The sequence below is a fragment of the Eumetopias jubatus genome, unplaced genomic scaffold (genome assembly GCF_037043125.1).
Source record: "Eumetopias jubatus isolate StellerSeaLion01/CBP00866 unplaced genomic scaffold, mEumJub1_p1.0 scaffold_4, whole genome shotgun sequence".
Taxonomy (NCBI): Eukaryota; Metazoa; Chordata; class Mammalia; order Carnivora; family Otariidae; genus Eumetopias; species Eumetopias jubatus.
Window position 1 is genome coordinate 160,242,224 of NW_028274810.1, and position 23,525 is coordinate 160,265,748.

A 23,525-nucleotide genomic window follows, 5' to 3' on the forward strand; every position below is an offset into this window, starting at 1 on the left:
TTATTTTAATGTACAGCCAGGTAGAGGAGCATTGTCCCCTAAACCGCAGTCCTTTACGATTTAAGCTATAACCTGAGTTAAACTGGCTTTCCTGGCCTTGCCCACCGCCCTAAGGACCGCTTAAAGAGTGGCTTTTAAGGGACAATGGACTCTGGAGCCAAGTTCAACCACGCAGCTTTAGGTTCACAAAACCCAAGGCGGAAGACTTCCTGTACCTTCCCGCAAGGGAGCAAGGCGCAGCTCCCGAGTCCGCCCCGGGGGCCCCTACCCCGGCCCCGCCCAGCTCGCTCCCTTCCCGCCCCTCCCTGCCCCGTGACGTGCCGCAGCGGGCCGGGATCATGCGCACTCGCGCCCCGCGCCCCGCACAGCTGCTCCGCCTCGGCGCTTGTCATTCTCCGCGGCGCGGCAGCGAGTGCGGACTGCGGTGCTCGCCCGCTAGCTCCCCCGCTGGCGCGCCTGCGATGTGACCCCACTGCCTGGGAGCGGGCTGGAGGCTCTGCGGCTAACAGCGCCTCGGCTTTTCCCTTGCCGCGTTCCTCGTTGAGTCGCCATTCCCTCGGAGCCGGAGACACGCACCAGGGACTAGGAGCGCCGCACTCCGGGGTCGGTGCCATCTGCAGCTCTCGGTCCGCGCGGCCGCGTGCAGCCTCCAGTCGCCGCTGCGGCCGCCGCCGCCGGCCGGTGCGCCCTGGCGAGTGCCCGGCCCCGGGCACGGCGGAGCGAGGCGGCTGGTGCAGAGCGACAGCGCCTAGCCTTGCACCCGCCGCCGCCCGGGCAGTGCGGGGCCAGCGGGGCTGAGCGCGGCGGAGCGAGGTACCCTCGGAAGGCTCCCTGCCTCCTGCGTCCCGGTAAGTTGACTGTAGTTTCGGAAGTTGGAGGGAGCCATGGGGAGGGGAGGTGCGTTTTTATTATCCTCATGGGGGAATCTGGGGGTGGCCGCTCTTCTTAGGACCTGGGCTCCATCTCGGGGAGTTCAGGGTGCGAAGAAGCGGACCCGGCACGCGGGGAGAGGCATTCCAGCGCGGGCTGGCAGCAGCCTCAGACGAATGTGCCAGTTGGAAATGCTGCGAGAGGACAGGTGCTCCGAGGGCATTTCGCCTGCTGCTGATTGCACGTTCCGAACTCCTTGACTGTGTGTTTGGCAGTGGAGGGTGCGTGCAGGGTCTGCTCCCTCTATCCTAAGTCCTCCGGGGAGTGACTCCCGTAATATTCCTGGATGCGATAGGTCTTTGGGGGTGGGAGCTAAGTCATTCCTTCCCAGCCCTTCGGGCTTCCCGCGCATCGCACTTTACTCTTCCCCTAGGCAGAAGTTGCCAATGTTTCCCTAATTGGAGCCCAGTCCTTTAGGGAGAAAACAGCCTTTAAGTCAACACAGCGTTTTGTGCCGTAAGGCAAATAAAATGAGAAATCCGTTCATTGTATATGACTTAATACATTTCAAGAATGTGGGCAAATCTCAAAGAAATAGGATTCAGATGATGACACTTGGGTTTCACCCTGCCGGTCCTGCGCCTCTTATATAAGCCTCCCGGCGGGATAACTGTCTGCAGTGGCTGCAGCTGTGGCTCTCCGTGCCATTTGTTTAAGGTCCAGCTTGAACAGTATTTAATGAAAATGCTGACATGATATAGCATTCTGTAGTCTGAAACAGAGTGCACTCTTCAAATTGGAGTGTCTTCTCCTAATAGGTAGCGTGCGAGGAAAAACCCAGTATATTTTTCAAGGCAGCTCCAGGAATTAGACACATAAATCATGTTTTAAAATAGCAGGCATTGTGCAGAGAGCCTGCAGAGGACCCTTTTTAAACACATCCCCTTTGTTTTAGAAAAAGTGGAAATTGTTCATCCCAGACATTTGTTGAGTCTGAAAGTTAAGTGTACTGATGGGCTTAATTATATTAATAAATAAAGAGCATGATTTATAGGTAACTGTCTTGTCCTACTTTGAAGGATAGAATTCTATAACGTTTCTTTTTCATCTGTCCCCTAGAGATTCCTTTTCAGTAGAGCAATAGATTATCATCATTGATGCTTAATATTTGAGTCGATTAAATTTGTAAAAAGAATACTTTGAAATAAATATGGTACTGCTCTGTTAAAACTGAACATTAGAAACGAGAATTTTCAGATTATTTGACATCGAAGTCATTAGTTTAACAAAACAGCATTAAGACTTGATATATATACACAAACACACACACATACACATACTTACATATATTTAAATTTGGACTTATAATAAAGGTTTAAACCAAAACTCAGGAGTGTGTTTTAATGTAAGATTCATTTAAGTAATCTTTAGAAAGAGAAGTGCTTTTATTTATGGTATTCCAACACATAGAACAAGATAAGCTAGTTACAGGCACCACATTTAAGAACATATGCTAGGTTTTTAAAGAATTCTAGGAAAGTACAAAAATGTTATTTCAGAAGTTGAAAAGTTAGGCACACACTGTGGTTTGTGAGAGCATCCATTGCTTATGTCTAGAAGAGAAAACATCCAAGCATGGAATCTCAAAAGACTTACCCCATCAGCACTGTTGTATCATGGTTGGGAGGGTAGACTAGGCAGCTGAGCTCCTGGCTCTCGTACCATCTGTTTGAATCTGGGTGAGTTACCTAAACTCTGTGCCTCAGTATCCTCATCTGTAAACTGGGGATGACAGTAGTACCTACTTCACGGGATTATGATGAGGATTAAATGAGTTCATAGATGTAAAGCCGTTGAAGCAGTGTCTGGCATATTAAGCTGATAAAATTATCATTACTATGAAAGGAAACCTATCTTTGGATACCAGGGACATTGAATGGCTGCTGATGAAGGTTAATGGAAGCAGGTCACATGTATAACAGGAGAAAGGATATAAACATTTATTAAACACTTTCTAGTGATGCAGAGCAGCTGGTGTTTAATTTACTGTCTCCCTCAGTTCCTCACTGAGGTCGGTGGTTTCTTCTCCACTTGGGAGATGAGGAAACTGAAGCTCAGCGAGATCAGATCAGAGTTAGGATTTTAGCCCATGTCTGTTTCTTTCAAATCCTGTTCCCTTTGACCTTGCTGCCTTAACTTGCGAAGTGCTTTTTCCACCTATTCTCCTTTAATCCTCATAATAATAAAATAGGTGCACTATTATCTTCAGTATACAGATGAGGAAATTCACGTTAAGCATGAAAGTATGCAAAGTGCTTACCAGTACTCACAACATAGTTCTCCAAGGCTGGGAGTTGTTATTATTCCCATAATTATTATTAAATAACTTGCTTAGCCTAGCAGAGGGTAGATGTGCCAGCAGGTGAAGTATGTTTTCTCCTTCACTTTCAAGTGGATTCCATTGCTTTTTACTTCCGTATTCATGTATTCAGAGAATCATTGGGGAAAAAAACTGGTATGTGACAGTTCACACTGGAGGACGGTGCTCTCTGGTTCATTTCTGCCTGCAGATGTGGCTGCAGTGATCCACGCAGCCTAGAAAACCAGCACGGGCGGCAGTCATCCATCCACAAAGAGCATCATACCTGAGCATGAATTCAGTCCCAGCTGGAGAACAACCGTGGGGCAGAGAGAGAAAGAGAGAGGCCTTGTACTTTCCCGTGCATTTTGCTGTATATTCAGAAATGGGAATCATTTATATTTTACATTAAATAAGCATGCTTCTTCTAGGCCTTAATGCCGGTGTCACAGGAAGCAGTGTCTGGGGTCCTTTGTGAGTAGTCTGGTCCATAGCCTGTTGAACTTCTCACGTGACTTCAGAGGGTGGGAATGATTGAGAGGCCACTTGTGTGTGTGTGTGTGTGTGTGTGTGTGTGTGTGTGTGTGTGTGTGTGTGTGAGAGAGAGAGAGAGAGAGAGAGAGAGAGAGAGAGACTTTCCTAGGTTATCATCCAGATACTACATAGTGTTCTGGTTCTGGTAAATATTCTGTTTTCTAGATGTTAAAATCTAATTGCTATATAAGGCACATAAGCAACAGACTCCTTGTAGACCGGTGTAACCTCTTAGCTAACGTACTATTCTACGACTGACAGTACTTTGGACAGATGTTCTAAGTTGGCTTTCTTTTTTTAAAATCAAGACTCTCTGTACAGCATGGTGACTATAGTTAATAATACCATATTGCATATTTGATAGTTGCTAAGAGAGTAGATCTCAAAAGTTCTCATCACAAGTTGTAACTGTGGTGACAGATGCTAACTGGACTTATTGAAATCATTTTGCAGTATGTACATATATCAAATCATTAAGTTATACACCTGAAACTGATATAATTGTATATGTCAGTTTAAAAAAAATCAAAACTTTCTGGGAATGAGCTTTTAGGAGAATGCCTCAGTATGCCCGAGGACACAATCCCACAGAGACAGTGTGCCAAAAAGAGCCCTTGCCATCAACAGCCCTTTTACATCTTTGAAATATCTTCTACTTCAATTTTAACCCTCCTTGTCAGAGTACAAATATTCCCTTCTCTTCAATCAATATTTACATTTCAAATGCTCTTCTGTTCTGGGTTATTCTATAATTGAAGTCTTCCTTGATCATTTTGACATAAGCTGGGTCCATAATTTAGTTTTAACTAATTCTTTAGAATTTACACAGCTCTGTTTTATTTCTCATCTGTGTGAACTATTTATTGGCTTATCTGTGGCCACCTCTAGATCTCCAAATAACTTCTTTGACATCAGCTTTTTCCTGCTGTCAGAAAATATATTTACAGGAAACACAAGGTAATTTTAATATGGATAAAGTGAATGAAGATCATTTACTCTCCCTAGTCATAGCTACTGTTTTGAATTATCTTCACTTCTGGCTTGGGGAGTTGGGAGCTGATTCTCTTTCTAGAGCTCTTGCTCTGTACATCCGTGAGAGATATGTTGGGGAATTATACAAGTTTCTGGTTATACAAGCAAGCAGTTCGTATTCATCATGGCAGAGACAGTCCCTCAAGGCTGGGGCATTGCTGATTTTGAGGACAAGGGGCAGAGATGGGGGGAGACAGCTCTGAGAATGATTTATCTGCCACATTTCTGGTCCTCATCCGTCGTGCCTTCTGGATAAGAACTGGAGTGAATAGTTAACACAGAGAACTTACCATGTGCCGGCTGCCGTGCTAAGAAGTTTACATACGGTATTTACTTTAATCCTCACGGCAACCTTATATGGTAGTTACTTTATTATCCTGTTTTTCAAAAAGTGGAAACTGAGGCCTGGAAAGGTCAGGGCACCTCTCCAGGGTCACATTAGTGAGTTTTGGAGCCAAGAATGGAGCCCACGGCTGTCTGAAAAGGCCTGGGTTCCATCCAGTACCTTCTGCATCTAATCTTGGAGCTTTCATGATCGTTCAGCTGTGCTGCATAGGTGTCCTATATTGTGCTTCTCAAAATAATCCTGTACTATCTCGCTTGGTTCCCACAATGACCCTGGGAGAGCACTAAAGAGATGGTGGGAGGGCCCATTGCCCACCCTCTTGCCCGTAGGCAGCATCTGGCATTGACTACATAGTGTCATCTCCATGTCTTTGTGGAGGAAGAACTTGGCTTAGTACATACAACAAGCTCAGAAAAGAAAACCACATGTTAGCCTTGTGCAGTAAGAAGCGTAAACCTTCCACTGATAATGGGACGCAGCGGAGAGGCATGTTAACTTCATTTGTGTTTGGGTAACATTCTTGTGTCACTCTCATTAAAGAAAGGGGAAGTATAGAAACCTGAGATTTTCTCTGGTGATTAAAAAAAATGTTTATAAAAAAGTATCAGTAATGAAGATTACTGCAACAGTGTCATACGCTATTCACAACGAGACGATGGTTTTTAAATTCAGTGAGTATATATGTCTTAACAAGTAAGGGTCAAGAGTGTTGTCTCAGAATTGCATCAAATCTATGCCTGTATTATAGTCTAATTCCAGTCCAAATGCACAATACAAAGAATTTATAACTAATTTGTAATATTTTTAAAACCCTTCCTCTGAGCCTCACTTCCTCCATTTTTTCTTGATTTCACATTGGAGTCAGCATTTGTTTAGTAAGTTCTTCATATTCCTTGGGTTTTGCGTTATTATTTTTCTTGTTGTTAAAACATTTTGGGGGGCGCCTGGGTGGCTCAGTGGTTAAGCGTCTGCCTTCGGCTCAGGTCATGATCCCAGGGTCCTAGGATCAAGCCCCACATCGGGCTCCCTGCTCAGCGGGGAACCTGCTTCTCCCTCTCCCACTCCCCCTGCTTGTGTTCCCTCTCTCGCTGTGTCTCTCTCTGTCAAATAAATAAATAAAATCTTCCAAAAAAAAAACATTTTGGCATATTGTGTTGATGTTTCATCTACTCTCCCTCCTTGATTTTATAGGACTGCACAATTTTCAGACCTGTGAGTCACTCAAAACTTACGAAAAATTCAATTTTCTAAATATAGACGCTATTGCAGAGGACAGGGAAATTTGGCCTGACTAGAGGGCCTTTACTTAAAATGCAGAGTGCTGGAAACCCTATGAACCTTATGGAGTAGGCAAGTAAAAAAAAAAAAAGTTTTGTAATTGATCAGCAGCAGCTTTATATCTTTCTCTGTGAATTCATAGGACCCAATATCTACATACTGTATCCCTTATTCATTTGCAAGTTTACAATTTGCAAGATCAGCTTCAGTTGATTTTGTAAAAATACCAAAAGATGTGACTAAGTCAACATTGTTGTCATCTGTCCTTCTAGTCTTCATAAAGCTCCCGGTGTTGCATACATAAGCCTTTCTGTGGATTTATTCTCTAAGTGAAGAAGGGTAATCAGGTAAGTCTTTGGGCATCTGTTCTCACTACATCTGTGACTCGGTCATTACTGTTGATATTGCTTCTGCTCGCTCCGGCCCTTCACCCCTGACCGTACCCATTCCTCTGTCATTCCCATAATGATTGAACATGCCGAAGCTACTGGCAAACTTTAATGTGGAGGCAGCTCATGTTATAAGTTAGGGGCAATAAAACCACACAGCACAATGGTTTTTTTTTTTTTTTAATTAAAAAAAGCCAAGCTGTACGGGCTCCCTGCTCAGCGGGAAGCCTGCTTCTCCCTCTCCCACTCCCTCTGCTTGTGTTCCCTCTCTTGCTGTGTCTCTCTCTGTCAAATAAATAAAATCTTTAAAAAAAAAAAAAGCCAAGTTGTAACACAATTGTACACAAAAATACTGCAACCTCTGCATTCAGCACTGGGGAGTTGCAACCACTGTGGCCTTATTTTTCCCTGACACCTGAGGAGAGCTGTGAACCTCAAATTCACACGTAATCAATCACTAACAGGTTGGCCTTGTTTGAGTCAGATTGAATTGGAATGATATTTACTCATTTATGCATTTACCAGATATATATTGATAGGATACCAGCCTTGTTGTTGAATGTTGAAACCTCAAACAGAAGAAGCATCCTCACCCTGCCCTCCAGAATCTCAGCAGAATGGAGGGGAAAAGATGCAGTTGTAAGCAGTGCATAAAAGATGCTGGGCTCTGGCAGGGGTACCTGACTCCAAGGGAATGCTTTCCCCTTGGAAGTGTAGGGCTGGATCTGAGTCTGGCAGGCAAGTCAGAAGGGACCAGGCAGCTGAGGATGGGAGTGGGCTGACAGAAATCATTCTGAGCAGAGGAACCAGAGAGAACAGTACCGTGCAAGTACCCAGCAGGCAGGTGGCATGTCTGTAAAACAGCTGGTCGTTCGCTGTGGCTGGTGCACATCCAGGGCCGCGGATGAGGCCGGAGATGGGGCCAGTTTAGGAAGGGTTTTGGGGACCATGCTTGGTCCAGATGAATTTGGGCGCTTTAGGTGAGTGTTTTAGAATAATTACTCTGGGTGTTTTGTAGAGAATAGGGGGTGTCGAGTCAGGGGGCAGACACAGAAGTCCTGTAAAAAAACAAACAAAAACTGTTGAATGAATCCTAGTGCAGGTTTAAGGTCTGAACTTAGACTGGTAAGAGTGGGGAGAGGCAGGGAGGGGATGGTGACTTTGAGGATGACTCCCAGGTCTCTGGCTTGGGTGATTGCCTGGAGAGAGGTGCCATTGGTCATGATCGTGAATACAGAGGATGGTGCAGTCTGCAGGGGAAGCTGATGAATTTATTGGTGAATTTATGTAACGTGAGGTACCAGAGGCTTACCCAGGTCAACTTGAGATTCGGGTGACCGTGTGGTTCTGGAATTCAAGACAGAGGCCGAGCTGAAAATAAAAGCTTGCCAGCCTTCTGTGTGTTTCACATTGTTGTTGAGGTGGCGATCTGCCTGGGAGAACACGTGGAGTGGGGAAAAAAAAAAAGATGAGGGCCAAGGTGGCAGGCGGAAGAAAAGGAGATGGGCTAGTGAGATTAAATGAGGGAAGTTTTTGACAAGTGCTTGGACACAAAGTGGCAGAAGCCAGAGGCAAAGCAAAATGAGGTGCTTGATGGAATGGGAGCAGGGTAACAAAACAATGAAATAGAAAGAAGAAAGCAGCGAGCAGAGGGACAGGTCTGCCTGTTAACTGGCTTGTATCTGCACAGATGACGGTGGCTCCTTCTCGTACAGCTTTCTGGTCTGTCAATAAACATGAAGGTCTCACATCTGGAAAGTGGATGCCATGGGTAAGGGTAAAGGGAAAAGAAAGGAAATCATGAAAAAACACGATCCTGGATCTGAAGCTGCATAGGGGAAGAATTGCCGTTTCTTATTTTTCTCCTCCATTCATTTATCTCCTTCATTGGCTGCAGGTCGTGGGCACTTGGGAAGGTGGGAAAGATGAGAGAGTCACTTTCTCGGTGGATAAAGTGCTTGGTTCTTCTAACAGACATGCCTTACTGTATCCATGAACAAACACGCTGGGGGGAAAAGTGGTAAAGGGCATATTATTTGGCAGTTTACAGAAACTAAGCTTTTATCGTGGTCATAGCATCTTAAGAGGGTTTGGACCTTTGAACCAATCCTTTTATAGTTATGAATGAATCTTTTGGCTCAATGGTTTATTTGAGATATGTTGAGTATAGTTTCCTGTAATTTTCACTTATCATAAAAACAGTCCTCGTTACATTATAGACAAACTAGAGTATTTGAGGATGAGGGAAATAGTGACCATGTATTTTAGTTTATATCATACATGTTAGCCGTCACCCATTTTGGCTTTAATTTTGACCTAAAGGCAGAACTACTCCAATTATAGAAAGAACTGAGATACAGGGTTCAGATAACTGGGTTGAGATAAAACAGCTAATAAACGGCACAGCTCCTAGGACCCAAACTGAGGCGTTCTGACTTCACATTCCAGGTTCCTGCCACTCATCATGTTGCCTGTGTCTTCGTGAAGAGCTGCTAAAGAAAGATTAGCAGGTGGAACATTTCATAGTTGCTCAAAGTACCCACAGTAGAAACTGCGCTGGCTACAGTCTTTATTTAATGAGCCAGGGTTATTTATGCAAATGTATGTAATTAAGTTAGACTGGGGGGGGGAATCTTTCTTCACAAAATAAGCATCTTTCTCTTTCATAAGCTTAAAAGCATCTGAGTTATAAAATAAAAAGATTGAATATTTTAAACTGCAAAATTATTGTAGTTAAACCTGATACTTGTGATGCAATGCAAATGTGTTGTTGCAACAAGTTTGGGTCAGTTGTTACAGTGGCTGTTGTACTTGAGTGTGTGTGTGTGTGTGTGTGTGTGTGTGTGTGTGTAGGTGTACCTGTGAAATAAAAATTAACCAAATTAAGTTTAAGCTATTGGTTTTCCTTTTATTATTCTTGTATATTACAAATCCATTAAATGATGTCGCTTGCTTTATCTCACCAAAGCCGCTATTACGTTACCCGTTTAATGCCAAAGTAGTAAAACATTTGCCTTGAGCATTTTATACTTGAGGAGTGTAAAATGATGCAGGATAAATCTAAAGGGTTTGTTTTCGTTTTACAACTTCTCTTTTGGCTCCTGATATTCTAAAATTATGATTTATCGAATTTTGCTACTTTAAATCGGATATTAGCTATTAATATGCAGGAATGTTAGAATCATGAGAACATGGAATTTCATAATAGTTTGAAAAGTTTATGGTGCTATTTTTTTATTTCATAAAAAAATATCTACGAACCTTGCTAAATGGCAGTTTCCAGATGAAAGCAATTTCTAGCAAGTTGCAAAGGGCTGGTACCAGTGCTTATCCTTAAATCTCAATTTCAAGCTTCACAGTGCCAATTTTACATTTTAGCTTTCAGTAGGAAAAGTAGACTCTAAAGGGACTTATGCTTTTGCTACATTTGGTGGGGTGATCTTTTGTTACTGGTACTGATTTTTTAAAAAATAACTCTACATTTATACATTTTAAAAAGTCTTATGAAAATGTTAGTCACCTGCCTTAATTCTGGTAATTACCATTACACTTGGTGTATTACAGTGGCCTTAGTGCAGTGTAGAGAAGATATGAAAATTTAGATAATAATATAAAGTAATATAGCATTTTATATATGATTTTATTGCATTTTATATTTATAATATGTGAGGAAACACAAATGAAGTAAGATGAAAATTAATCTGGCCATTTCATGCCTCATGTGTCCCAATTTCATCCAAATACAAATATGATATTCCAGGGCAAAGAGTTAGTATTCTGTTGAGGTGATTTGACACTACTGTATTTATAACCCACTACCAAGATAAATAATTAAGCTGCATTTCCTACTCATCTTCCCACGAGTATGCATTTTAATGTTATGTACTAGGAGTTTTCATTTGCTAAAAAGAATAATTGAATTTTCTTTACCTCTTTTTACTTGCTACTGAATTTTGTTCAGACATTTTTATGCCAGTGTATACTTGACATGATAGAACATGTCTAAATTAATAATCTAATTTTAATACCATAATGACGTGTATAGTTAGCACTTGATTGAATAGAGTGTTTTTGCATATCGTGTCTATTCTTTCTCTTAGTGGATTTAGGAATTATATGTTTAATATTCAAAGTCCTAAACCTGCTTATGTTTACTGATAGGCACAGAGGGAAAAATATAAACATTTTTCAAACAGAATTTAAAAGATATGCTTCCTTTTCAAATGTTAGGAATCGACACGGAACTGTCTACTGTAGCTTTTTCTTATATATAACATTAATAAATGCCGAAGTGGTTATAAACGAGAATAGTGTCATATGTAGTGCCCAAATTGTTGGTGTTGAAGTCAGAAGTGTATACCTTTATTTTTCTAAATAAAAAATAAAGATGCTTTCAAGTAAAGTATTATGAATCTCATTTAAACATATTTGGAAGATGTTAAGAATATTTTTCCTTTGCTGCATTATGTAATAGTCACTTTGCCCAAAATGTGTGTCTTAAGCTTTACCATCAATATGAAATGCTCAGTATCTCCAAAATGGAATTAAAACTAAAAACTTTGGAGTCTCATTAAAAGCATACAGGATGGGGGCGCCTGGGTGGCTCAGTCGGTTAAGCCGCTGCCTTGGGCTCAGGTCGTGATCGCAGGGTCCTGGGATCGAGTCCCCCATCGGGCTCCCTGCTCAGCAGGGAGTCTGCTTCTCCCTCTGCCCCTCCATGTGCTCCTCCTCTCTTCCAATCTTTCTCCCCCTCAAATAAATCAAATCTTAGGGGAAAAAAGCATACGGTATGGATAACAGCTTTTCAGGCTTTGTGCTGGGATATTTGGAACAAGATTACTAAACACTATGGTTGTTGAGAAAAATAAAATAAAACACCAAAAGTGTTAAACTTACACTTAATTTAATGGTTTCTGCCACCATGGCTCTTAACCTTTCCCACTGGCTGAGTGATTTGCTAATAGTGGCATGTCAGGACCCAAATTATTGTAGATCTTTTCTTTTAATAAATATTCAATAGCATTTTCAAAATTGTTCTCCTAGATGCAGTTCATAATAAACAGCCCAGTGCTGGCAGTGAACATGCTTCTTTTATACTGTTTTATAGCCATGGGACATTTGGCATTTGGACTCTTCTCTTATGTATTTTCACAGCTCCACATATCCTGAAAACTGTCAGCCTTGCATTAGAATAAGCCTTTCGCATCTCCACAGTTACAGGAAGAATAAAAAGAATGTTCTCCTTTTCTTCTCCCTACAGTATGCCAAGGCCTGTAGTCAGAAAATCATCATTTCCTGGTGATAGGCTTTTTCTTTCTTGATCTCACTAACTGCAGAAAGTAACAACACAAAAGGCATTGTTGAAATGTGAACGCGTTAGTTTGGGTTGATCTGTCTTACTCTTGTCCTGCAGGAGACGTTTGACCATGTCTGGAGACAGTTTTGGTTGTCATGACTGGGGAGAGGGGCAGAGACCAGGGATGAGTGGGTAGAGACCAGGGATGCCATCCTACATTCTGCAAGGCACAAAACAGCCCTCTTCAGGGAAAAATTCTCTGACTCCAAATGTCAATAGTGCTGAAGTTGAGAAAAACCCTGATCTAGAAAGTAGGGAATGTCTGTTTAATTTGCTTTCTATTGTTCAGGCAAATGGAAATGTGATAGATGGTCCTTGGAAAGAAATCATTGCAATCAATATAATCATTTATTGAGCACTTAAAAGGTCCTGAAAATACAGGGCAAGCAGTGACATCGTCCCAGCCCTCAAGAGTTTATGCTCTCTTTGAAGATGACTTGCAAATAAAATGCTATTATTCAATGTGTGGTGTATGCTGTAATTAGAGAAATATATGACATGTTAAAAAATAATTTTGATTTTATTTGCTAAATATCAGGGACTATCCAGAAGAAATTTATGTTCTCTGGCTAGATGTAAAATTAGTCATTTATGGGTAAAATTTCTTTTTCCCTTGATAATGATGAATAGGTCCCCTTTATTTGCCTTTCTCTCTCTCCATTTCAACTGATATTATTTGAAACATCAGGAAAGAAGAGGAGGTATTGACATAAAAAGTGTTACTTTAGAAATTTAGCGTATTAGTTTTTAACATCTTCATTGAGTTATAATTTACATGTCATAAAAGTCTCCTGTTTTAAGTGTACAATTCACTGGTTTTTAGTAAATGTACAGAATTATGGAACCGCCATCACATTCCAGTTTTAGGGCTTTTCCATCACCCCAAAAAGATCCGTTGTGCCTCTTTGTGGCCACTATATTCCCATGGCCAACCCCAGGCAACCACTGCTGATCTGTCTCTTTCTCTCTTCTCACTTTCTGTCTGTATAGATTTACCTTTTAGGAAATCTCTGGACATTTCGTTTGGGATATTAATTTTTACAAGTAAAAATGTAGTTTGATGGCTTCTTTTTGAAGGTTATCTTGTTTATATTTTCCTTACTACCATTGCCACACCTTGGTACAGTGCAGGTTTGAGTATACTTCGTTATCAGAATTCTCAGGTTAATCAGGTGAAAAAGGTGGCAAAGGAGAAGATAAGCATGTACATTTAATGTGGTGTATGTGCTACATCAAAGAGTCCGTAGTGTGCCTGTTTTTCAGTTTTGCTCAGTTTTTTTCCCTGTGACTCTGTCTACTAAAATAATGTCATTGAAATCGTTGATAAGCTGACTGAGGTCAGATGAATACTGCATCATGTGGGGAAACTACGAAAGGATTAAATCCAGAGAATTCACCTGTCTGGAGAGTTGTGTAGGGGGTCAGCAATCCCTTTGGGGCCACATGTCTTTCAGAATTCAGCTTTTAGAAAGGTAATAGGGTTTATATACAGTATGTTATGTAATAGTCCCGTGTGATCCCAAGAAACAGTAATTTCTGTAGCAAAGTGGATGAATATTCACATTTAGGAGGACCGAGGATGACCAAATAACTTGATGTCAGTTCAGGTCAGTTTTTGGAGTCAATTCACTTGGTAGCAAAGTAACAAAGAAACCCTGTGTTCAGAAAATTTTGCATTTCAAAACTGGGGGGAAAGGCTTGTGAATTTGCCTCAGTGGCTCCCAGGATGTTACACCTCAAATAATTGTTCCTTCCTCTTTCCCACTCCCACCCTCCCATCCCCTCTGCCACATACACATTTCATACCATTTAGCCCTGAGTATACTTGTCTTGCTTTCATATCATTAGCTTCCCATCAGACTTGATACAATGCCAAGTTAGCTGTTCAGTTTTGGTGGAAGAAGGCCAGGTATGGGTGTGTTATGGCGGCCAGATCTACATTCTCTTGTGGTTTGTGGTTTCACCTCCCTGTTATAGGCCTGGATTGTAGCCATGTTCATTTACTCCAGAACCTCTGGGGGCCCAGGGCCCCAGAAGATGAAGATGGTTTTGTTAGGTCAAAAAGATGTCCATGGAGAAAAATCCAAAGGGAACAATGGCAGCTGTCGCTCCAGGTAGCCCCAGACTCATGCTAAGTAACCATCACACCCATCCCAAAATCTTTGGGCAGTGAGATGAAAGATAAAGACATGAAGAAAACAACGTGTGGTATCTAGTGGGTTCTCAGCTCGGAGGTAAGACGCTAGTACAAAGTGAGATACTTCAGACTTGTTCCAATTTTTAAAAAATTCTGCATAATCTTACATAATTTGCCTAATGGTACTTAGAGAGCCTTGTTAGTTTCTTTTCACATGTATTTATTTTCACATGTATTTATTTCACATAAATTTCATATCTCTATTAATTTCCAGGTTCCAGTGGTGGTACTCAGAAAATTGTAACTATATGGCACTGGGGTTTAACTAATTTTCCATGGCACTCCTAAGTGACTATGAATGTGAATGAATATTTCGATCAATGTGCAAAATTTGCTCTTGCTGCATGTGAGTGTGTGTACTCCCGTGGCAGTGTTACTTAGGCAGAACATACTGCAGGTTGTGGGACCCATTTACCAGCAAGGGGGACCCAATTTCTGTAAATTAGAGAAAAGAACAGAGTGTGGTGTTACACCAGCCTTGGGGAAATACTGCATGTGTCTAGGGACATCCAAGAATTTTGCATTTTGAGAACTCAAGAGCATCATCAATGTGAGCTAACAGTCAACTGTGTGAAGAAGGTAATTTTGAATGTTTCTGTAGGCATTTAGGAGTATGTAGTAGGGGTTACAAAGTTCTTCATTGCTTCCGTGTCATAGCAACATTTCATCTGAAGGTGAACCTGAAATCCGCATGAAAAGACGTTGAATCATTGCCCCTTGGTGGTGGAAGTACGTCCCTCACCTTTCCCATCTGCCGACTTCATTCTTGGGTGTCTTGGTTTATCCCCACCTCCTACTCCAGCTGCAGCCTCCTCGCAAGTATCATTTTCTTTCCCACCTCCCAACTTTAAAGAGCTAAACTTGTCCCGCCTTGGTTTTGCACCTGTCTTTTCTTGCCAAGCGTCTTCCTGAGTTTGCAAGCATTTCTTCTTATTACCACATTTCCTGTTAAAGAGCTGACAGCCCACAGGGGCCTCACGTTGTCACTGCTGCATTCCCTTCCTCATTAAGTACAGCCCCCTTTGTGTTCTGGTGATGCTTTCCCTCTCTTTGGGGTCAGATCATCTGATCTGTCTCACCTTTATCCTTCTCCCTCTTTCGGTCTAGCTGCCTTTAGAGCAGTGGTTCACCTGGGGAGGTGTACTACTTAGTGATGTCCAGGGCCTCCCCCCAGTAGTTCTGATTAACATGCCCTAGGGGGCCTCCACCTTGGTTTGTTTTTTTGTTTTTTGTTTTTTTTAAAGTGGGGTCCACACCCGGGGTGGAGCCCAACACGGGGCTTGAACTCACAACCCTGAGATCTAGACCTGAGCTGAGATCAAGAGTCAGACGCTCAACCAACAGAGCCCTCCAGGCACCCCAGACCTTGGTGGTTTTTGAAAGGCACCTCCCCTCTCCCCCTCCCCCCCCACCCCAGGAATACAGCCATCACGGAGAACCACCCGTTTAGAGGGCATGATAGCTGCTGTCAGGTGCTGTAGGTCACAAGCCACTGTGGAGGGAGGAGGAGGGAAGTTGGAAAAAAGATGAGAAGAGATTGAACAAGAGCAACACTCCCTTGCCCCTTTGTTTACTTTTAGTTCCATTCGGGGGAATGGGTTTCCCTTAAGGGCCACCTACACCGGCCGCACTTCTTCCCCTTGGACTGCATTCCCATCTGTAAATCCCTGGCGGCCATGTGCCCCCAGCAGGTCAGAAACCATTGGAGGTGAAGTGTGTACTTACCTCCTCGTGAGGCTGGCCACAAGGGGCCTTATTTTCCTTTCATAACTATGGCCTCCTGCCTTGCAACCCACTATTTGCATTTTTCCTTTCTGTCCCTCTCTGTAAACCAAAGCCGTGTGCCCTCCTCCCTCATTTGTTGTTAGTTTGAAACTCACTGCCATAAAGACACACACAGGAGAACCAGTTAAAGTTCCGAGGTGGAGATTTTTCACTTTGCTTTTCCCTTGTGAGAAAGATGGGTGGCAGGGACTTTGCTGGGAAGCGATTGTAGAGAATATAATTTTTCTGAATTAGTGGGGGAGGGGAGGCCACTACGAAAATTGAACTGCCCTCTATTCATAGTTTTCTTTTATTCTTAATATACCTGTGGGTCTCTGAAATCCTTCCTTACATAATAAGGAATTCAGACGTTGGACAGAATGCGTTCAGATAGCCTTCCTTATAAAGCCTCTTCTCTAGACTTTCCGTGGTCATAATGCCTGTCCGTCTTCCAGAGAGTGGCACACAAGAGCCTTTGGGTGGGCTCCATTGTTCCACAGTTTCTAAAGGGGCTGAGAACAGTTCTAACATGAATAGATTTATAATACTGTCCAAGCCTGACTGTTTTGTTGTTGAGGAATATTTTGTTCTAAAGACAGTACCTTTATTTTTTTCAGTAGGTAGGAAAACCTAAGTGAGGTGATTTTTGTGTTCATAAAAAGTATACACAACTCACTCTTTTAAGGACATCCCATGTGAAATTTGTAGAAAATCCAGTTGTGTGGGGAGAAAGAAGAAATGTCTCACTTCACAAACAACTAGGAAGATATAGGAATGATTTAAATGCCAGTTTTCTTTAATATAATGGGGTCAGTTTACAGAAATTATGTTTAAGACTTTCCCCTGAGCCACAGATACTGCACAAAGAAAATTCTGCCCCACGGTCATCCTACTGCGTGGTAAGAAATGGAACTTTTCTGTCAGCCTCACACATCCGGTGTGAGAACCTTGCCAAGGCTGGCATCGGTGTAGGCCAGTAATTCATTAATGTGTTCATCTATTCAGCATACATTGATTGAGTTCCTACTATTTGCTGGGCACCATGATAGGCAGTGGATGGAGCAGCCAATAAGCTACCTCTTCTGATGTTCTGGTGGGAGGAAATAACCACATAAAGAGGGACTATCAGCAGGTATTAGGTTCTGGGCAGAGAAGTAAGATGTATTTATGTTATTAGGAATGACTGGGCAATTGGGGAGAGCCCCCTTGAGGGGGTGAAATTTAAGCTGCCTTCTGAACAAAGCAACCAGGGCTGGTGGGAATTCAGAGACCAGCTTGGGCAGAACAGACCCAGGCAGTCAGAAGATAGGGCTTGGGCAGAGAGTTGAGGCTGAGTATGCTGCAGCAGGGAGCAGCCTGGCCAGGTTTGTATTTTAGGAAGATCACTTTGGAGCAGGACAGAAGGTGAACTGGAATCAGAGACAGGGATGGTGGGGCCCCAGCCTGGAGCCCAGATCTTGGAACCAGGGTACCTGCTGAGAACAGAATAGGCAGCATGCCAGCTGGATGCTAAGAGGCTGATCCCAGGTTCCTCCTCTGTCGCCTGTCCAGACCCAGATTGAGCCTCTCAGCCTGTTGAGGACACGAGCCTTAATTCACCTGTTAAAATGCTTGTTAAAAATGCCAATTTCCAGGGGTGCCTGGGTGGTTCAGTCAGTTAAGCATCTACCTTCGGCTCAGGTCATGGTCTCAAGGTCCCGAGATAAAGCCCTGTGTCGGGCTCCCTGCTCATCAGGGAGTTGGCTTCTCCCTGTGCCCCTCCCCAATCTTGTACACCCATGCACGTTCTCTCTCTCTCTCTCCCATAAATGAACAAAATCTTTTTAAAAAAATGCCAATTTCCACACCCCATCCCAGTCTCGTGATATGGAAGAGAACCCAAGATTTCATTAAGCTACCAGGTGTCTGATGTGTGGAGTCTGTGGACCAATTTTTTTGAAATATTATGTTTACAGACTGTGCTGTTACTTGAGTATCCAATTTAATTCTCTCAACAACTCTGTAAGAGAAGTGTGTTTTCTGTAGATTACAGATCAGGAAACAGGGTCAGTGTGATTAAGCATCAGGCCCAAGGTGACACCACTGGTTCGTGTTATGACTGGCAAAGCAATCTGCCCCTTTTTATAGATAGCCCTGCCTGTGTGAAAATGGGAATTTTGGCCTTGCAAGATCCAGAAAACCTTTGCAGGTTAATGTGTCTTATGAATGAACAGGATCCTTCTCTCAAATCCAAGACTCAATATATCCCATCTTCAGATAAAACCAGAAATGTTCATTTTTTAACCAGCTTTTCTTTTCTAAATGAAAAGTTTAATTTGCTTGCCTGCCTTCTTTCTTTTCCTTCCTTCCTTCCTTCCTTCCTTCCTTCCTTCCTTCCTTCCTTCCTTCCTTCCTTCCTCGCTCCATTCCCAGTGTGGAGCCCAAGACAGGCCTTGAACTTGGCACCCCTTAATTTTGTTTCTCAAAGATAGAATTTAAGCCCTTGGAAGAAACATATATTGCAAAGGAGAGATTTGATCTTTATAGGTCTTCCTGGGGGTCTTTTTGCCTTTTTTCCATGAAAGAATTTAAGAGGGTTAAGGGGTAGCATTTTTTTTTTATTAGCCATAGACCTACAAACCCAACCATTATGCCTCACAGAAAATTATCATCTCCTTTCAGTTGCCATGAATCATTTATTTCTTAAGTGGCTCTTGAACTGAGAGTTGTAAAACGATGTTGAAGAGGTGGAGGAGGGTTGCTGAGTGAAAAGTCCGCTGATGATTAGAACTCTTGTTTAAAAGCTAGCTTGAAAGCACATTTACTTAAATGAATTACCTGCCTGCCCCGTATGAAAGTGTGAGGAAGTTTCCAGCTTTATTTTCTTCTGTTAATAGGGTATTGAATGTATTTATCTGGAAGATTTAATTTCATAATGAGGTGTATGTTGGCCTGACTTTTAAACAGCATCCTGTATTAGTTTGCTAGGGCTCCCATAACAAATAACAGACACGGTGGCCTTAACCACAGACATTTATTTTCTCACAGTTCCGGAGACCGGGGGTCCAAGACCAGCGTGTCAGCAGGTTCTGTTTCTCCCAAGGCCCCTCTCCTCCCTCTCTGCTTGGTCTGCAGATGGCCATCCTTTTGCTGCCTCTTCACATCATCGTCCCTCTGTGCCTCTGTGCGTGCGTGCCCCTGATGTGTCTCTGCGGGTCCTAATCTCTTCGTAGAAGGACACCTGTCATATTGGATTAGGGCCCACCCTAATGACTTCATTTTAACTTAATTACCTCCTTAAAGGTCTTGTCTCACATTCTAAGGTACTGGGGGTTCGAACCTCATTGTGTGAATTTTGGGGAAACACAGTTCAACTCATAAAAGCCCCCCCCCTCCCAGGGGGGAAAGGTAGAGAGGAAGAACATGAAAAAAAAGGACAAGAAAAAATTTTCCCAGAGCAAGGTTCCCTCCTCCCCCGCCACCCCACACCATGTCCTACCCTACCCTGATCCCCCTGCAGCAGGCCAAGGGGAGGACCACTGCAAGCTGCCAGCCATAGGGTAGCATCCTCTCTACTAGACTCCAGTTGTGAACTGCCTGGCTCTGGCTGAGCCAGTTGGAATGAGCTTCCTCGAAGTGATGAAGGGGGCCCTCTCCCCTGAAGCTCGAACGCTAGGTCGTGTAGAATTGGCAGGGAAGAGGCAGGCCTTTTGGTTTATAGACCCGGCCATGACTGTCACAGCACAGATTGCTGCTTTCATGATGAACATTAGATGAACACTCCTTCCTGAGGTTATTTTTATCAGCAGCCATCAGCTTCATTTGCTACTATGTGGGACACCCTGTCCAGAGAGGCTCATTTCTTGTGTACAGGTTTTCCGCGGGGCACGTTTTGGTGCTTGGTGTTGGTGGTCAGTCTCATTCCCATCACTAAGGGTGTCAGGTGGGCTCAGAGCCACCTCTGGGGATATAGCATGCAAGACAAGGCATCCTGTCGTGAAGGCAGAATGTCCCCCCATCTGTGCCTGCATTTGTATGTAAGTGAAAGAGGCGCTTCAGTGGCAATCTTAAAAGGGAAAGAAAACTAAAGGTTTAACTGCAGTTTAAAGAACGGTGGCTTTGTAAAGGGGAGAGACTTTGGCTTTATGATCTTCCTTAAAGCGTTTATGTGATGATCACGTAGATTGTAAAGTCCAGAAACAGATATATGTGTCCTAGAACATAGTGCGGCTTGTAAAGTAATAACATGCCATTTGTTATGTGTACTCAGCAATTTCTAGACGTTTGACCACCCTCAAGCTTTTTAAAAATCGATTGTACTAGTTTGTTCCCCTAAGCCCCAGCTGCGCCCTTGATTCCTGGTTCACCCACTGAAGGGAGGATTCCTTACCTGGAGCAGCCTTGGGTCGGGGATCTAGTCCCGTCTGTTTCCCGGCAGCTAGTTTTGATGGTGCCAAAAAGGCTGCATATAGTTAGCATATTATCTTCTTTGTTTTATATTTTGTTTTGTTCAGTATATGTCTTGGAGTCCTCATTCATCAAACCTTTTTTGAAAACCAAGCATTTTTCAAACACAATGTATATTATCAAGGCCCTGTAGTTCGTACTTTGAAAGGGAAGAAATCTCGTTGAAGCTGTGCCATGACTACTGGGCTGCAGGCTAGGAAGTCTCTGGGTTGGGACTTAACAGGAGGTCTGACAGAAGTCATATTCTGTGCTCACTCCCTCTATTTTCCCGTGATTTCCCTATTAAAGCTCACCCTCACAAGAAATAGATCCTAGTTTTGAGATCAGTTAGGGGCTAAAGAATGAATTATTAAATCAGATCACATGTCCTTCTCACATGTTAAATCTGTATACACCACAACTTGACTTGAGAAATAGTTTTCTTCATTGTTGTTGTTTTTGTTTTTTGTTTTGTATGATGTTGGGAAAAGCATTCTGCTAAAGGATGGGCTTAATTTATAAAGTTGTAACACTATTGCAGTTGTTTAATCAGTTCTGTGACATGTTAAAATTTTGGACTAACCTAAGATTGCTAAATCTGTAGAGGAACATCAACATTTGATGGTTAGTTGATTGACATTTAGAAACTTCTTTGCTCTGAGATGCAACAGTTCTTTGGGTTTGTCATTTTGACAAAGATGAAATCGTAAGAATAAATATTTCTCTGAAGCCTCATTATACAAAGCAAAGTCATTTTAATATTCATAAATGGATTTATCTTTATTCAAACATATGTCCAAACTAATAGAAGAGTTTTTTTGCTTCACTCTGTGATGCAACTGTGTGGTATGACTTATTGATACAATTTCCCATTCACTGTTGATGGTTTCATTGACCCTAGCATTTATCAAGTCCTGCTGTGAATAGTTTATCCATATATATATATATTCTCAATCAGATCATGGAGAAGAAGAATTATGTTTAGTGCCTTTTTTCAGAGCACCCCCCCTTTCCTTCTGCCACGTCTTACCTTTTCCTGTAGTCTTTGCCTTACTTATTGTCACCCATTCGGTAGACTGGGCAAATAACACAGGAAGTCACTTTTTTTAACTAAGTTTTTACTTTTAATCCCAGTTAACATAGTGTTCTATTAGTTTCATGTGTACAATATAGTGATTCAACAATTCTGTACACTACTCAGTGCTCATCATGATAAGTGTAATCTTTAATCTCCACCACCTGTTTCACCCATCCCCAACCCACCTCCCCTCTGGTGACCATCTGTTTGTTCTCTATAGTGAAGAGTCTGTCTCCCCTCCCCCTTTGTTCATTTGTTTTGTTTCTTAAATTGCACATATGGGTAAAATCATATGGCATTTGTCTTTCTCTGACTTATTTCACTCAGTGTCACACTCTCTAGATCTGTGCTGTTGCAAATGGCAAGATTTCATTCTTTTTTATGGCTGAATAATATTCCTGTGTGTGTGTGTGCGTGTGTGTGTGTACACCACATCTTTACCCATTCACTATCGATGGACACTGGGCTGCCTCCATAATCTGGCTGCTGTAAATAATGCTGCAGTAAACGCAGGAGCGCATGTATCTCTTTGAATTAGTGTTTTTGTATTTTGGGGGTAAAATACCCAGTAGCATGATTACTGGATCATAGGGTAGTTCTATTTTTGACTTTCTGAGGCACCTCCATTCTGTTTTCCACAGTGGCTGCACCAGTTTGCATTCCCACCAACAGTGCACGAGGGTTCCTTTTTCTCCACATCCTCACCAACACTTGTTCTTTCTTGTGCTTTTGATTTTAGTAATTCTGACAGGTGTGAGGTGATATTTCATTATAGTTTTGATTTGCATTTCCCTGATGATGAGTGATGTTGAGCATCTTTTCATGTTGAGTTCTGTTGGCATCTATATGTCTTCTTTGGAGTGTCTGCTCATGTTTTTTGCCCATTTTTAAATTGGGTTGTTTTTTGGGTGTTGAGTTGTATCAGTTCTTTGTATATTTTGGACATTAACTTGTTATTGGATATGTCATTTGCAAATATCTTCTCCCATTCAGTAGGCTGCCTTTTAGTTTTGCTGATTGTTTCCTTCGCTGTGCAAAAGCTGTTTATTTTGATGAAGTCTCAGTAGTTTATTTTTGTTTTTTTTTTCCCTTGCCTCAGAGATATATCTAGAAAAATGTTGCTATGGCTGATGTCAGACATTACTGCCTCTGCTCTCTTCTAGGGTTTTTATGCTTTCAGGTCTCACATTTAGGTCTTGGTGCCTCTTTTTCCCTCATCTTCATAGCCTTTGGCCAACAAGGTTTGTACACAATATCTATTAAATATTGAATCAGTCTTTTAATTTCAAATCCCTCTGCCATTTTCTTAGTTTAGATTGTTATCATCTGGGTGACATATGCCCCAGTATTATTTTTGAAGTCTTCTAATTGGTCTCCATTATGCCAGACACAGCCAGAACTATACTATTTTCTATTCTAGTACCAGGGAAAATGACCTAATATGCAGATTGGTTCATGCCATCCTTTAAAATTCTCCATTGATTTTTCTGGCTTCCTGGAAAACATGGTATACAAAGTCTTTAGTGATCTGGACCCTGATGGGCAATCCAGCCTCATCTTTTACACTCTCCTGTGTGTTCTAGTTATACATCAAATCAGAGTCCCTCAAATGTGGCCTGAGACTTTGCATAAACTACTCCCTAAATCCCTTACCAGACTCCTGCTTCATCTTCAGGTGTCCCTTTCTCTGAGCAGCTGACCCTGATTGTACAACCACCCTAACCTAACCTGATTTAGATCTCTCTTATTTGCATTCCCATAATACTCTATTACATCCCCTTTAATGAGTGACTCACATTCTTGTAATTGCCTGGTTAGTGGTCTCTCTTTCTCCCATTGGACTATGAGCTCCTTAAAGGCAGACAAAAGACCTTATTAATGTTTATTTCCCCAGTGT

General features: G+C 42.4%; 1 protein-coding gene across 3 annotated transcripts in view; it reads left to right on the plus strand.

The window, feature by feature from the left end:
• The first annotated feature begins 406 nt into the window (after positions 1-406).
• PAG1 (phosphoprotein membrane anchor with glycosphingolipid microdomains 1) overlaps positions 407-23,525 on the plus strand; it is a 144,824-nt gene continuing 121,705 nt past the window's right edge. For all 3 annotated transcript variants that reach the window (XM_028112801.2, XM_028112809.2, XM_028112818.2), the window contains exon 1: positions 407-848. The gene's annotated coding sequence lies outside the window, so the exon portion shown is untranslated. The remainder of the gene's footprint in view (positions 849-23,525) is intronic.